Genomic DNA, 14,367 nt, shown 5'->3' with positions numbered 1-14,367 from the left:
GACGGTGCAGTATGGCACAGGGAAGACGCCCACCAGTCCCTCTGCAGTGGAGGGCCGCAGGGAGATTGGAAGCAGGTAAGTCGCAAACTGATGTGGCCCGATGGCGTAATGTGAATCGTTCTGTTGTTTATCGGATGCTGCGACAGTTTATAGAGACCAAAACACGAAGACCAGAGTAGGACCGAACAAGTGTGACATCCGAAAGAGAGGGCCTTATTTGGCTGTAAGGGCGCGACGGTACCGGCTTAGTACTGCACGCCAGCTGGCATCAGACCTCGCAGCATTCCGTGGACATGTTGTTTCGAGGCAAATTGTGTACACAAGGCTTCGGCAGAGAGGCCTTTACTGTCGAAGACCTGCTGTATGTTTACGTCTGACGCCTCTTCACAGAAGCGAATGACTAGAAAGAGCCATGTGGACGGTCGAACAGGGGGCCAATGTTCTTTTTACAGATGAGTGCAGATCTAGTCTGGAGAGTGTTCCGGCTGGTCCCAGCGGAGGCTAGAGTCCTCCGTCGGGCATGGGTGTGTGTGTTTGTCCTTAGGATAATTTAGGTTAAGTGGTGTGTAAGCTTAGGGACTGATGACCTTAGCAGTTAAGTTCTATAAGATTTCGGGACCCAAACATTATGGAAAGAGACCGATAGACCGATACCGAAGAGGTTCCCTACTGGTGTGGGCAGAGATTATGATGACCACCCTGACACCTCTTTATAAAACTTTACAGGTAATCGGCAAACTTTAACATTTGTTAAGTGTCGTGACGAGATCTTGGGACCTCATGTACGGTTGTTGTCAGATGCTGTGGGCCTCATAGAGCATGGGTGGTTGATGTTTTCTTGCAAACGGAAGGCATTCCACGCTTGGTGTGGCCTGCTCCCTCTCCCGATTTGAATCCCACGGATCTTGTCTGGAATGCATCAGGGAAACGGATTGCATCACTTCAGTGTCCACTACCCACTCTCCAAGAAGTAGTTCTGCAAGAAGAATGGGCCTTATCGCCTCAACATGAGATTGATGACATTTTTCACAGCATGTCCAGGCGTTGTCAGGGCTGTACTGCTGCCAGAGGTGGCCACACCAAATATTGAGCACATTAACCAGTTGTCACAATGTGTGCGCAAACTCCTTCAGTTGGAAAAAATGAAGAATACTTTTGTCTACCGTTACGCTTGTTGCAGTTGCTTACGTTCTGTGTTCTACATATTGTTCCTACTTTACTATCACTAGTTCATAGCGTTTTGCGGCAAAATAAATGCAATCTTGCGTAATTTCCGTTTGTTGTTTTAATTTTGGACACCATTGTACGAGGGCTACTCGGAAAGTAAAGTCCGATCGCTCGCGAAATGGAAACCACAGTGAAAACCAAAAACGTTTTATTTGCAAAAGTTAGCTACACCTTCCAGCTATTTCTCCACATAGTCGCCGCTCCGACTTATACATCTGTCGTAGCATTGTATCAACTTTACAATGCCCTCGTCATAGAATGCAGCCGCCTGTGCTTTCTCCCAGTTCTCTACGCTGATCTGCAACTTGTCGTCTGTGCCATAATGTTGTCTTTGTAGCCAGCAGTCCAAGAGAGTGGAGATGAAAGTCACAGGGAGGCAAGTAAGAGCTGTAGAGTGGGTGATCAAACGCTCATTGCCCCTGCAGTGTGCGGCCGAGAACTGTCATGAAGGAAGAAATCCACGACAATTGCGTTGTGTAGGATCCGTGAAATCAGACGAAACCTCATAGTAGGTGGAATACACTATTTTCTAGGCATCTTTAGTTGCTCACAGTGCGCTCAGAACTGAAAAGAACGACGTGACGTAGCATTCGGGAGGACGACGGTTCACTCTCGCGTCTGGCCATCCTGATTTGGGTTTTCCGTGATTTCTCCAAATCGCTCCAGGCAAACGCCGGGATGGTTCCTTTGAAAGGGCACGGCCGACTTCCTTCCCCGTCCTTCCCTAATCCGATGAGACCGATGACCTCGCTCAGGTCTCCTCCCCCAAACAACCCAACCAACGACGTGACGCTATCGATGGGCATACTGGAGACACTATCCAACATATCAATGCAAAGCTTCATCGGATTATCGGTGTGGTCTCCATTTCACCGTCGATCGGACTTTATCTTACGAATAGCCTACCCCTTTATGTGGAATTTCAAATGGTTCAAATGGCTCTGAGCACTATGGGACTTAACATCTGTGGTCATCAGTCCCCTAGAACTTAGAACTACTTAAACCTAACTAACCTAAGGACATCACACACATCCATGCCCGGGGCAGGATTCGAACCTGCGACCGTAGCAGTCGCGCGGTTCCGGACTGAGCGCCTAGAACCGCTAGTATGTGAAATTTGATCCACGTATGTACAACAACGTGATCTGACTACTTCTAGTAAAATACGAGGTGGTGAACGAACTTTCAAACCGCAACTGGATTAAAGAAGTATTTAAGTTAAATTAAGATACATTCCAACTAAGATCTTCAACTATCCTAAAATTATGTATTTGTGTTAGCGTATCACTCATAGAGAGAGAAAGACAGAGAGATGCTGTGGTAAATACGAAAGCGTGCTGAAAAATATCGCTCCAATTTTTTATGTCATAGCTCTTAAAGCTTTTTAAATTAAACAAACATCGTTTACATTCTGCATCTTTATTCTCCATGTCTATGTTTTTATTTCTTTATTTTTATTTCGCCCTGGTTACGAACACGTATCTCCCAACCAGATATCAGTTTGTTGATAACGTGACTGTAGAGTGGTCGAAATCGTTGACGGCGCCACAACTTCACCATTATTTGCGCCGCTTCATCACTGTCAAAGTGAAGTCCTCGAAGATGTTCTTTAAGTTTAGGAAAAACATGAAAATCGGAAAGAGCCAAGTCGGGACTGCATGGAGAATTATCGATGACAGTAAACACAAGACGTCGGATTGTTGCAGAGGTCGCAGCGCTCGTGAGTGGTCTGGCATTGCCATGGTGAAGGAGAGGGTACTCCACGTTTGGACTAAATCTCTAATTTTTCTTGTGGTTACAAACTTGATTGCTGCACAATGTTTTTCACTCACCGACATAGTTAAACTCTACACTGCAATGTTGGACGCTACATTTCAGCGCCTTCTTGCGCCAGAGGGTTGCAACTGGCGCCAGACAAGCGGAAAAGTCGACGGAGTAATGTGCGTCATAGGTAATATCACAACTGTTATAGATCACAAATAAAGAAATTGAAAGCATTACCTTTCAGCACACCCACATTAATCATTTGAAAGCAAAGTGTTGACGTATTCCTCCTGCTACATGCCTCTTTAACATCACTGTGACTCGAACTTACATTAATAACTAAAAACTGCATATAAAACATGAATAACACACTGAAGAGCCAAAGAAACTGGTACGCCTGTCTAACATCGTGCTGGGCCCCCGCGAGCACGCAGAAGTGACGCAATGCTACGTGACATAGACTCGACTAATGTCTGAAGTAGAGCTTGAGGGAACTAACACTATGAATTCTCCAGCGTTGGCCATAAATCCGTAAAATTAGGAGGGGTTGAAGATCTCTTCTAAACAGCACGTTGCAATGCATCCCAGATATGCCCAATAATGTTCATGTCTGGGGAGTCTGGTGACCAGTGGAAGTGTTTAAACTCAGAAGAGAGCTCTTGCAGCCACTCTGTAGCAGTCCGGAACCACGGCCGGCCACTGTTGCCGAGCGGTTCTAGGCGCTTCAGTCTGGAACGGTGCGACCGCTAAGGTCGCAGGTTCGAATCCTGCCTCGGGCATGGATGTGTATGGTGTCCTTAGGTTGGTTATGTTTAAGTAGTTTTAAGTTCTAGGGGACTGATGACCTCAGATGTTAAGTCCCATAGTGATCAGAGCCGGAACCACGCGGCTGCTACGGTCGCAAGTTAGAAATCCTGCCTCGGGTATGGATGTGTGTGATGTCCTTAAGTTAGTTAGATGCTTAGAGCCATTTGAACAACATAAGATCGGACAGGGTGCTTACGTAAGTGTCACCTGTCAGAGTCGTATCTAGAGGTATCGGGCGTCCCATATCACTCCAACTGCACACGCCCCACACCATTACAAAGCCTCCACCAGTTTGAACAGTCCTCTGCTGACACGCAGGGTCCATGGATCCTTGGGGCTATCTCCATATCCGTGCACGTCCATCCGCGAGATAAAATTTGAAACGAGACTCGTCCAACCAGGCAATATGTTTCCAGCCATCAACAGTCCAATGTTGGTGTTGACGAGCCACGCGAGGAATAAAGCTTTGTGTCGTGCCGTCATCAAGGCTACATGAGTGGGCCTTCAGCTCCGAAAGCCCATATCGATGATGCTACGTTGGATGGTACGCCGGCTGACACTTGCTGGTGATCCAGCACGGAAATCCGCAGCATTTTGTGGAACGATTGCGTTGAACGAGTCTTTTCAGTCGTCGTCGGTCCCTTTCTTAGAATGAGATTTTCACTCTGCAGCAGAGCGTGCGTTGATATGAAACTTCCTGGCAAATTAAAACTGTGTGCCTGACCGAGACTCGAACTCGTGACCTTAGGCTTTTGCGGGCAAGTGCTCTACCAGCTGAGTTACCCAAGCACGACCCACGATCCGACCTCACAGCTGCAATTCCGCCAGTACCTCGTCTCCCACCTTCCAAACTTCACAGAAGCTCTTTTGCGAACCTTGCAGAACTAGCACTCCTGGAAGAAAGGATATGGAGAGACATGGCTTAGCCACAGCCTGGGGGATGTTTCCAGAATGAGATTTTCGCTCTGCAGCGTACACAACGTTCCTCGAGTTCACAGTGGATTCAAGCTGGTGATCCAACAATTTTACGCCTCTGCCAGTGACATTTACCTTTAGCTGCGACGTTCTGTCAGCTGCATGGCTGTTCTCGCCCTCTAAAAATCCTATAGAAAGCTAATCAAAATCTTTACTGTTTTTATCAGCTGAAACTGTCCTATGTTTCTCGTTAGGTGAGAAAACATGCACTCATGCCTAGTCTGGAAAATATGGCGATATACACGTGCATAGATGGAACAACGTGTATGCTTCACCGCCCTCACAATTCTCGCAAGAACAATTAACTATGTGGCTGTTTCGTTTCTCCACTATTTGAACTCAATGACTCTTCAGCCAAATTCTAGCTGAGCGTCAGCCATAGTGAACACAGTGTACACACAAAATTCCTCTTATGGCGTCAAACAGAGCGTGATGTGTCCTGTTCTGCACTTGGCGCTGGTTCAGAAGTGAGTCCCCTAAGTTTTCGGTATTATGTCTTTCGTAGCAAACTGTCCCCCACCTATATCCTTTCGTGTTTCACATCACACCTTCTTCAGATCAATGGCAGCGTTCCTTTCACCTTGTGGAAACTACCGTGCTAATCGCAAAGGGCCTACCTTTAAACTGATTCGAAATATCGCTCCTTTTTCTCCTTCCGAGTCTACTTCAGCCAATCGGACATTTTGTTCCTGCTCCTGATGCCTAAAAGTTACACATGTACATCATGAGCGTACCACGGGCCTTTCACGTGATCAACTGCATCGCTGGTCTGTTTTCCATCCATCTGGCAATTCCCCAATTCAGTTTTCTAAATAATTTCTCCATCGCAAGCAGCACTGGGCCGTTGCCTGCTCCTCTCGATGTATCGCCTGGCACGCTTGTTTTCCCTCTCGCCATGGGTCACCAACACCCTGTTAGAAGCCTTTCGTTGTATGTGGGCCATGGCGAAGCAATGCACGACTGCCCCCAAACTAAAACGTTTCTTCCAGCAGCTTTTTCACCTTTTGCTCCTTGACATGCAGGATTTCGATTCGGTGTGTTAATACCATCGGATTGATTTCATTCCTTTGCATTACATAGGCCGGCCGAAGTGGCCGTGCGGTAAAAGGCGCTGCAGTCTGGAACCGCAAGACCGCTACGGTCGCAGGTTCGAATCCTGCCTCGGGCATGGATGTTTGTGATGTCCTTAGGTTAGTTAGGTTTAACTTGTTCTAGGGGACTAATGACAGCAGAAGTTGAGTCCCATAGTGCTCAGAGCCATTTTTTTTTTTTTTTTTTGCATTACATACTGTACATTTTGATAGGCAAATCTGCTCAGCCGGCCGGTGTGGCCGTGCGGTTCTAGGCGCTTCAGTCTGGAACCGCGTGACCGCTACGGTCGCAAGACCGAATCCTGCCTCGGGCATGGATGTGTGTGATGTCCTTAGGTTAGTTAGGTTTCAGTAATTCTAAGTTTTAGGGGACTGATGACCACAGATGTTAAGTCCCATAGTGCTCAGAGCCATTTGAACCATTTTGAAATCTGCTCACTATTGCTGAAGTATGTCAGGTGACATATCCATCTACTTGTTATGACGTATAACATCTCATGTAATGAGCGAAACTGACATTCATTCAAGCTGCCGCCATACAAATGTAGTGACCTTTTTGGATTTATCATCACAATGCCAAGCCCAACTTAAGATTTTCAGTGTCCACGTTTCATTTCCATATTAAGCCATGTTCGAGACTTATACCAACAGAAATAACATAACGAAATTCTATCCAAGCGCGTCTTTTGTAATTGGAGAACGCTTTCTTTGCTTGTGCTTGTCTGCTTCCGATCTCCTTGTTGCTATGCAAGGATTTCGGAAGGTAAGTCATAAATGCCATCCAACGCTAAGACCATCGCACAAGAAGAGTGTCACATTGTCAGAAAGGAGTACATGTTCTGCACTCCCTGCATGGACAGTCCTACGGGGGTACGAATAACAGGTGAATCGCATTGTACAAGTGAAATGACGTGGCAACTGGAAAAGTAGTACTTAATTGAACTACTCGAGCAGTATGGTTCTTGTAGGCAAAACCTCTATATTGCACACAAATTCACCATGATATTCTGTCCATGTATAGGCCAAATTCAGTGTCCCTTCAAGCCGTGGTGAAATGGTGCCAACAGTTTGGCCAAGGCCAAACAGACTTGGTTCATGCTGACAGACAAGGAAGGCCATCGACGTCAACCACAGTTGATAGTCAGCAGACAATAGAGGAACTTTCGCAGCAGTGCGAGAACTTCCGAGGACAAGGACGTTCACACAGCGGTTCTGGAATGTCTCCGTGACCACAGAGCGGATTTATATCGTCCAGGAACAGAAGGATTGGGAGAACTTTCCGAAATTTGCTTACAGAGACTTAATGTTGAAAAGCAGGGTCATGTATGTGTGTCACTTCGAAGAATAGCACAAGTTCAATAAAAGTTACTTGGTCTCTCACAATAACATGGAACTAACGTTTTGAAATCCTCTCTTATATTCACACTGTACAATCTCGTTACCTTCATGAGAGAACACCATTATACGCCTATCTTCCACTGCTATGTGGACCCTAACTTTTATGTTAATCAAAGCGTTATTCTCCTTTCCACCATTCTTCACCTTCATTTTCGCTGTTTTTGCTGTTATGCCAATTTCTGCGCTAAGTAGACTGTTTATTCCTCCCTATAAGTATTCTAAATCGTCCTTGCTCTGAACCACAAGCTTAGCTATGCGTTAAGGACGATTCTGGTGCTCCCATTTCCTCTAATTCAGAATGAGAGTGGAACACGTCATGCAGATCAACAAGTTGTGAAGGGCTTTTTGCTAGAAACGTGTGATTCTGGGTCCTATAGCAATAAAGGTCAAATATTTTGCAGTTCTTACAGCACCTTAAGTCTGTACCGAACATATCCCATTTATGTGCTATGTTTCGGGACCTGTTCGTAGTCTGTTCTCAAAGAAGCTGCAATTCCCGTGTAACATTAAGTGCTCTATTTATAACAGCCGTCTCTTAAAGTGTGATACCTCAACAAATTTTATAAATGCGTAACCTTTCTCAATTCCACGACAATATTTGACAGCAGTGGAGCTCTTTTATTGAAGGAAGCTTTCTTTGTGGGTGCTGACCAACTTACCTCATCCTTGTTTCGGTCACCCTGTGTAGTCTTGTTTCATAGATTGAAGAAAACCTTTGCTGCTGCCATTGCTATGTTCTTACCGAGTTTGAGAGTACGCACTGATTAGCTCAAAGCACAAATAATTAGTCATCCCAGCGTGCACGCACAGATGAATCGTTAAGCCATTAACTGATGGCGCGGCGATCGAGTCACTTGCTCAACAGCGCGCGGCCTGTCCTTACGTGAGCATAAGACAGTAATGATGAGTGAGACGTTTATATTTCAAGCGGACATTGTACGTAAACATGGGTAGATGTAAGGACGTTACAGAGTGGCAGAAAGGGTAAATCGTGTTTGGCCGTGCCTATGACCATACGGTGTGTGAAGTTGCTGGATTTTTTGGTGTTTCACGTCGGACTGTTCAGTATGTCTACAAGCTGTGGTGCAACACGCGTGGCCAAGAAATATGACTTCTGAATTGTGATCGGAAGAACATCCCGACTGAGAAACACCGGAGATGCTATTCACGGTTGTGAATCGAAACCGCTCCAAACCCGATAGGAATTCCTGTAGACAGTGAATGAAGGACCATTCGCACCTGTCAGCAAGCAAACATTGCTACGAAAACTGCGTGCAACAAGCACCTGGAGCCGGTCACCTCACAAGAGGACATTGCTCGCACAGGCACAGATCTGTCCGTGTGGAATGGGCTAGAAATCGTCGAACGTGGGCAGCGGAGGACCGGCGAAACGTAATGTGGTCTGGCGAATCACGTTGTTGCCTATGTGCAAATGACGCACATCGTCGAGAGCACCGAAGGCCAAATAAAAGACTTCGCCCCGTATACTTGATAGATCAGGTTCAAGTCAGAGGTGGGTCTGTGATGTTTTGGGGATGCTTTTCTTATGGCCCACACACTGAGGCGATCAGCAACGTGAACCAGCGTGTTTATTTAAACATTCTGCATGATCAGGTGTTGCCTTTCAGTCAACATCTGCATGACGTTTATGCTGTTGATAGTCCTATTTTTCAAGACAACAGAAGCAGAGTTCATCCAGCTGGTTTTCTGAACACTCCAACATATATCTTGACTGGACTGGGAAACCATCTGACTTGAGTCCCGAGTGTGCGATACGTTGGAACAATGGGTAAGACGCCGACGTCAGCATCCCCGCAATTCCTCGGCGAGTGGCTAACCTGGTTGCGTCATACCTTGACAGCCTTGTTCACTCACTTCTAACCATTTCAGGCGGTTATCAAGTCCAGGCGTGAAATTACACGCTATTAAACGATGCTTGTAATCATTTCTCTAGGGATGACTGATTTTTTGATCCAGTGAGTTTACATCCCTACCCACTGAGCGAGGTGACCAGTGGCTAGCACACTGGGCTCGCATTCGGGAGGACGACGGCTCAATCCCGCGTCCGGCTATCCTGATTTAGGTTTTCCGTGATTTGCCTAATTCGCTCCAGGGAAATGTCGGGATGGTACCTTTGAAAGGATATGGCCGACTTCCTTACGTGCCCTTAGCGCTAGGATTTCACCCGGAAGAAGTCCTGCCCATTCACCCCCCTCCACGCCTATCCATAGTGGAAGGCCCTCCCCTAAACAGCCGCCAGTTCCACAAACTGGAAGCTACATCAACGTTGTTATCGTCACAGTCCAACACACGTTACACTGTGATGAGATTCAGTTATGATAAGAAATTTAAGTTTTTCTGGATAGTAATATAATATGAATGTGCATTATTAAAGAAATAAAAGTATTTACAGAGAATTGATAGCATCGCCAGCAATAGAAAACAAAAAATAACGTGATGTTATTTAAGGGCAATAAGGACAAATTTTCATTAACTAATTCACTTATTATATTACGTTTATTTGAGGGAAACAGCAGAGCAAACATACATTACGAAAACAAAGGTCTTGAATCTGTCATGTCGGTAGTAAAGCCACGGATGCAGTCGACTAACTCTGTTGTCTAAAATCAACGTTATATAGAAACAAGTGAAAGCCGTTTTGTTTATGTAGGCCCTCATAGTAGCTGACCAAAATTAAAGAATATAAGAATGCCATAAAGTAGAAACGCCTAATGAAAGCAGTAAAATATTTGCTTATATGCCATATTTCGTTAGTATTTGCATGGGTAATGGGTGAATTTTAACTTGTAAATTATTCCAATGCCATACCTGCGCATTATAAACGAGGTTATAAAGAATTGTGGCTGTTTCTGTGTGATAAGTGTCCTATCTGCTGTTACAAACGTCTCAGGAAAATAATCTGTCGTTATTCTTTGACCTGTCTGTTTTTAACCAAAAGATTTATTAATTTCGTAAATGTCATTCAAACCATTTTTAAACATAATAATGATAATGTGTATGATTGTCACAGAGTAGTTATGGAGGAAATAAATGCTGCAGTGTTTCACGGCTGTAAAACGTCCTTCATGCTGTGCTAGCTCTTCTTCCACCCCTAAAATTTTTCAGCAAAACTATTCAGTGAATAACACGCAAAAACAGCTTGGATCGATCTAGCAAGAACAAAGTAATTTTGATGCCATCTGGAAGTATAGTGAACGTTGGTGCTTGTTTCACATATACTGCCTGAGTTCTGAAACATAAGTGTCAAGTATACTGTGGTTCCTCTTTCTCCAAGCACATTATTCTTTGAGGTTAGGTTTTTCCTGTTGTAGCTTTGGGTGCTTTTTCTCACGTAGAAGTATGTTTCTTCATAGGCTATTCATCTGAATACTGAGTTCTCGTATTTAAGGAATTCAGTGCTAAATTCTTTTCTCTTATGTTTGCTGTGGAAGTACCTGGCACAGCTGAGGCCAATTGTGCACGTTTTTTGTAACGTGTCTTTTAAATATCCGGCAAAATTTAAGACCTAGCAAGGTATTAATCTAGCATTCACTCGTAGCCGAGCGGTCTAAGGCGCTGCAGTCATGGACTGTGCGGCTGGTCCCGGCAGAGGTTCGAGTCCTTCCTCGGGCATGGTTGTGTGTGTTTGTCCTTAGGATAATTTAGGTTAAGTAGTGTGTAAGCTTAGGGACTGATGACCATAGCAACTAAGTCCCATAAGATTTCACACACATTTGGACATTTTTTTCAACATTCACTCCAAGTGCAGCCGAACGCGGTAAACCACGTGCCTCAACTGAAACGATGGCCAGGCGCCGAACAAAGACCGGGAAAACCGGGGGTGAGTGGGCGGGATTTGTTCCGAGTGAAATCCTAGCGCTAACGATTCCTGACCTCCTTCCCCATCCTTCCCTAATCTGAAGAGACCGATGACCTCGCCGTTTGGCCTCTTCCCCCAAACAACCCAACCCAACCTAAGATCCCTACCTGATTACAGTCGGTTTGTCTTCAGGTGTGCCGCAAGTTCGCGAGCTGAATCGTGAGAAGCAGGCGGTGTGCCAGACGTTAATACAAGGACGCCTACAGAGGCTTCAGAAGCAACTTTCTGTGGGCCGCAGGTGCTGGTGGCAGCCAGCCGGGGGCGCGCAGTCGGCGGGAGCGCAGGTGTGCCGCACGTTCGCGGGTCTGACGCGCGAGCAGCAGGAGGTGTGCCAGCGGCGGCCCGCCGCCACCAGCGTCGCCATCCAGGGTCTGCACCACGCCGTCCAGGAGTGCCAGTTCCAGTTCCGGCACCACCGCTGGAACTGCTCCTCGCTCGCCACCAAGAACCGCAACCCGCACGCCAGCGTCCTGCTCCAGCGGGGTGAGTCACTACGTGTTCCTGGCGCGCACAGTGTCACCAGCTGTTTCCGTTCACTCGTTCTGGAATCTGATGTATCGACTACATACAAAAAACACTTGTGAATAAGTAGGTCTGTCTGGTAACTGCCACCAAAACGACGAAACGAATACTGAAAAAAAATTCTCGTTTCAGAAGACACCATCCCAGTACTGTTTTTATTTTCTCGTTATTTGCATTGTTGCTGGTGAAGGTGGTCTGGCAACGGTCATTTTTTACGCTTTACCTCTTTTGTTATAATGATTAAATACAAACAGAATTTTATTAAGATATAATGTTGATTAAGACTTTGATAATATTGGCAATAGTGATGTGATTTAGAAATAGCGCGTTCTTTCAGTTCTACAGTAATGATTATGTTGGGCCCACCCAGTAACACAAGGTGTGACGACGGGGTTAGGTAATAAATTAATAATGAGCGTATGGCATTGGTGGCCGGGAGACCCCTCGCGCGGTGGTTCGGCCGCCGCTCCACAAGTTCTTTAACGCCACTACGGCGACTTGCGAGTGAATGAGGATGAAAAACACACAACACCCAGTCATCTCGAGGCAGAGAAAATCCCTGACCCCGCCGGGAATCGAACCCGGGACCCCGTGCGCGGGAAGCGAGAACGCTACCGCAAGACCACGAGCCGCGGACACGCGGCAAGGTAGTGGGATTGGAGAGGATATTGTGGAAAACATGTGGGGTTGTATGTGGGAAACAAGTGATAAACGGAATGCTGGTGTTAGGAAACAGATAGGATTGCAGCTGGTCTGATAAACGATTGAAACCAACGGGGTAGGGTGAATTATCGAAGAGGAAGCGTAGTTTCAGGAATGGCTTCATAATCTGGAAAAGGATATGGAATGTTTGGAGATGGATGGAAGATGGGACGCGTTGATAGAGGTGCGGAAGCAGGACGCGTGTCCCGAGGATGGTTTGTACTCGAGTATTTTGGTGTTGGAGGATACGTGATAGCTTAATGGATACATATAGTGTAAGAATGGCAGACGGTGCCAGGAAATAAAAAAGAGGTGATTTGCATGTCGCGCTAGAATTTGGAGAACGTTCTAAAACCTGAGGGAGTGAGGGTCGATGCGCCATGTGAATGTGTCGGTTGAGGGTGCTGTGAGTATGGATGACGATCGTGGGTTTCAGCCCCCAAGTTTGGCCAGATAGCGGATTTAGTCCGTTGCGAATCATATCAATATACGAGGTGAAGCAGAAATACCACACTTGACGGTCGTGATGCGGTTCCTCATCCCAGTTCAAAAGTGTACCTAGAAAAACCCAGTGCCGCCGATAGGTTTAATAGAAATGCAATTTAAAAAACGAGACTCTGCCAACGCTGTAAATGCATCCAGCGTGACCAAGAACAGGTTCCATGAATTCTGCCCTGTGCCAGACGTGTCCCATTAGCTCAATGAGAAAGGCAAAGCCGGCGACTCACCGACGTTCGAGTCGCGTTCGAGCTGTACATTTTTCTTTTTTTCAGATAAAGCCTGAAATTATATCCAGTTTACACCTCCACAATGCAGTATCTTATCTGTTTCTTTCTGTTACTTTTACCTTTTTTAAACATTAAGACACAACATAAACTTCTTACAAACGTAAATAACTACTTTGCTTCGTCCATAACACAAATAAAGCCAATAGAAAACAATAATGGGTTCAGTAACAGTGCCGGTATCCAATGAGGTATAAAAACACAGTAGGCAGGCGTCACTACAAGCTACGCACATTCTGTTCGTGTGACGTTCAGGCTTGTCTTCACAGAGCTGGTACGTACACCTACGAGCAACGTTCATTTAAGAGAAGACGTTCAAAGCGACCATCCCGGATTTGCCAACACGTCGTCGTTCGCTGGAACACACTTTGCTGGACCTTACACAAACACAGGTGCAGCTACCGTTGCTAAAGTGGCATGCACGCGAACTATTAGGTCGTGTCCATCCATGGGTGGTGAACGTGGAGGTCAGAACATTGGACCTGTACAACTAATCCTTTCCCTTAGAAAATCTTCATTTACATAGTGACGCACATTCATTCCAAAGCGTGACGATGTACCATCATACCTAATCGATAGCTGTCACCGAATACCATGTGGAAAATTTTCTAATACGTCAGGCAAAGTATTCCAATGAAATATGCGATCCAGGGAGGCATTTAATTTGTCTGGTCAGAGTTCAAAAGCACTCCTTCCAAGATTCCAGCCGACAAGTATATGCCAAAGCGTGTCTGAAAGCCACGTTCACGGGGGACATGTGGGTTGTGTTACCATCAAAAATGGCTGTGTTTCAAAATGCACCCTATCTGATTTTGCTAGATAAAGCTTTGTCTTGAATTTGGATGAGTAATCACACGCCGACTTTTAAGTGTGCCATTTTTTCTTCACCTTGTTTAATCTCGAGCTAATGGCAACTATTCATTTCCCACTATTAACGAGTATAAGGCCAGCTTAGCAAATAAGATGACTCGTATGGCACCACCGGAGTTGTGTCACGAAAACGTTTTGCCATTCAGTGATACACAGAATAATAAAGCCATTCAGTAACTATTTGCGTGATTCTGTTTGATTTACGTGCATCGAGAAATTATTGAAATACAGTTGAGTTATTTTTTGTAAATTGGATAAACACTGAAATTCGTGCTACGCAATTCGCTGTCGTCCGCCCGGGTATCTGAGAGGTTAACGCAGCTGACTATCATGTTAGGAATCCGAA

The sequence above is a fragment of the Schistocerca serialis genome, chromosome 2, assembly GCF_023864345.2.
Source record: "Schistocerca serialis cubense isolate TAMUIC-IGC-003099 chromosome 2, iqSchSeri2.2, whole genome shotgun sequence".
Classification (NCBI taxonomy): Eukaryota; Metazoa; Arthropoda; class Insecta; order Orthoptera; family Acrididae; genus Schistocerca; species Schistocerca serialis.
This window is presented reverse-complemented; position numbering follows the sequence as displayed.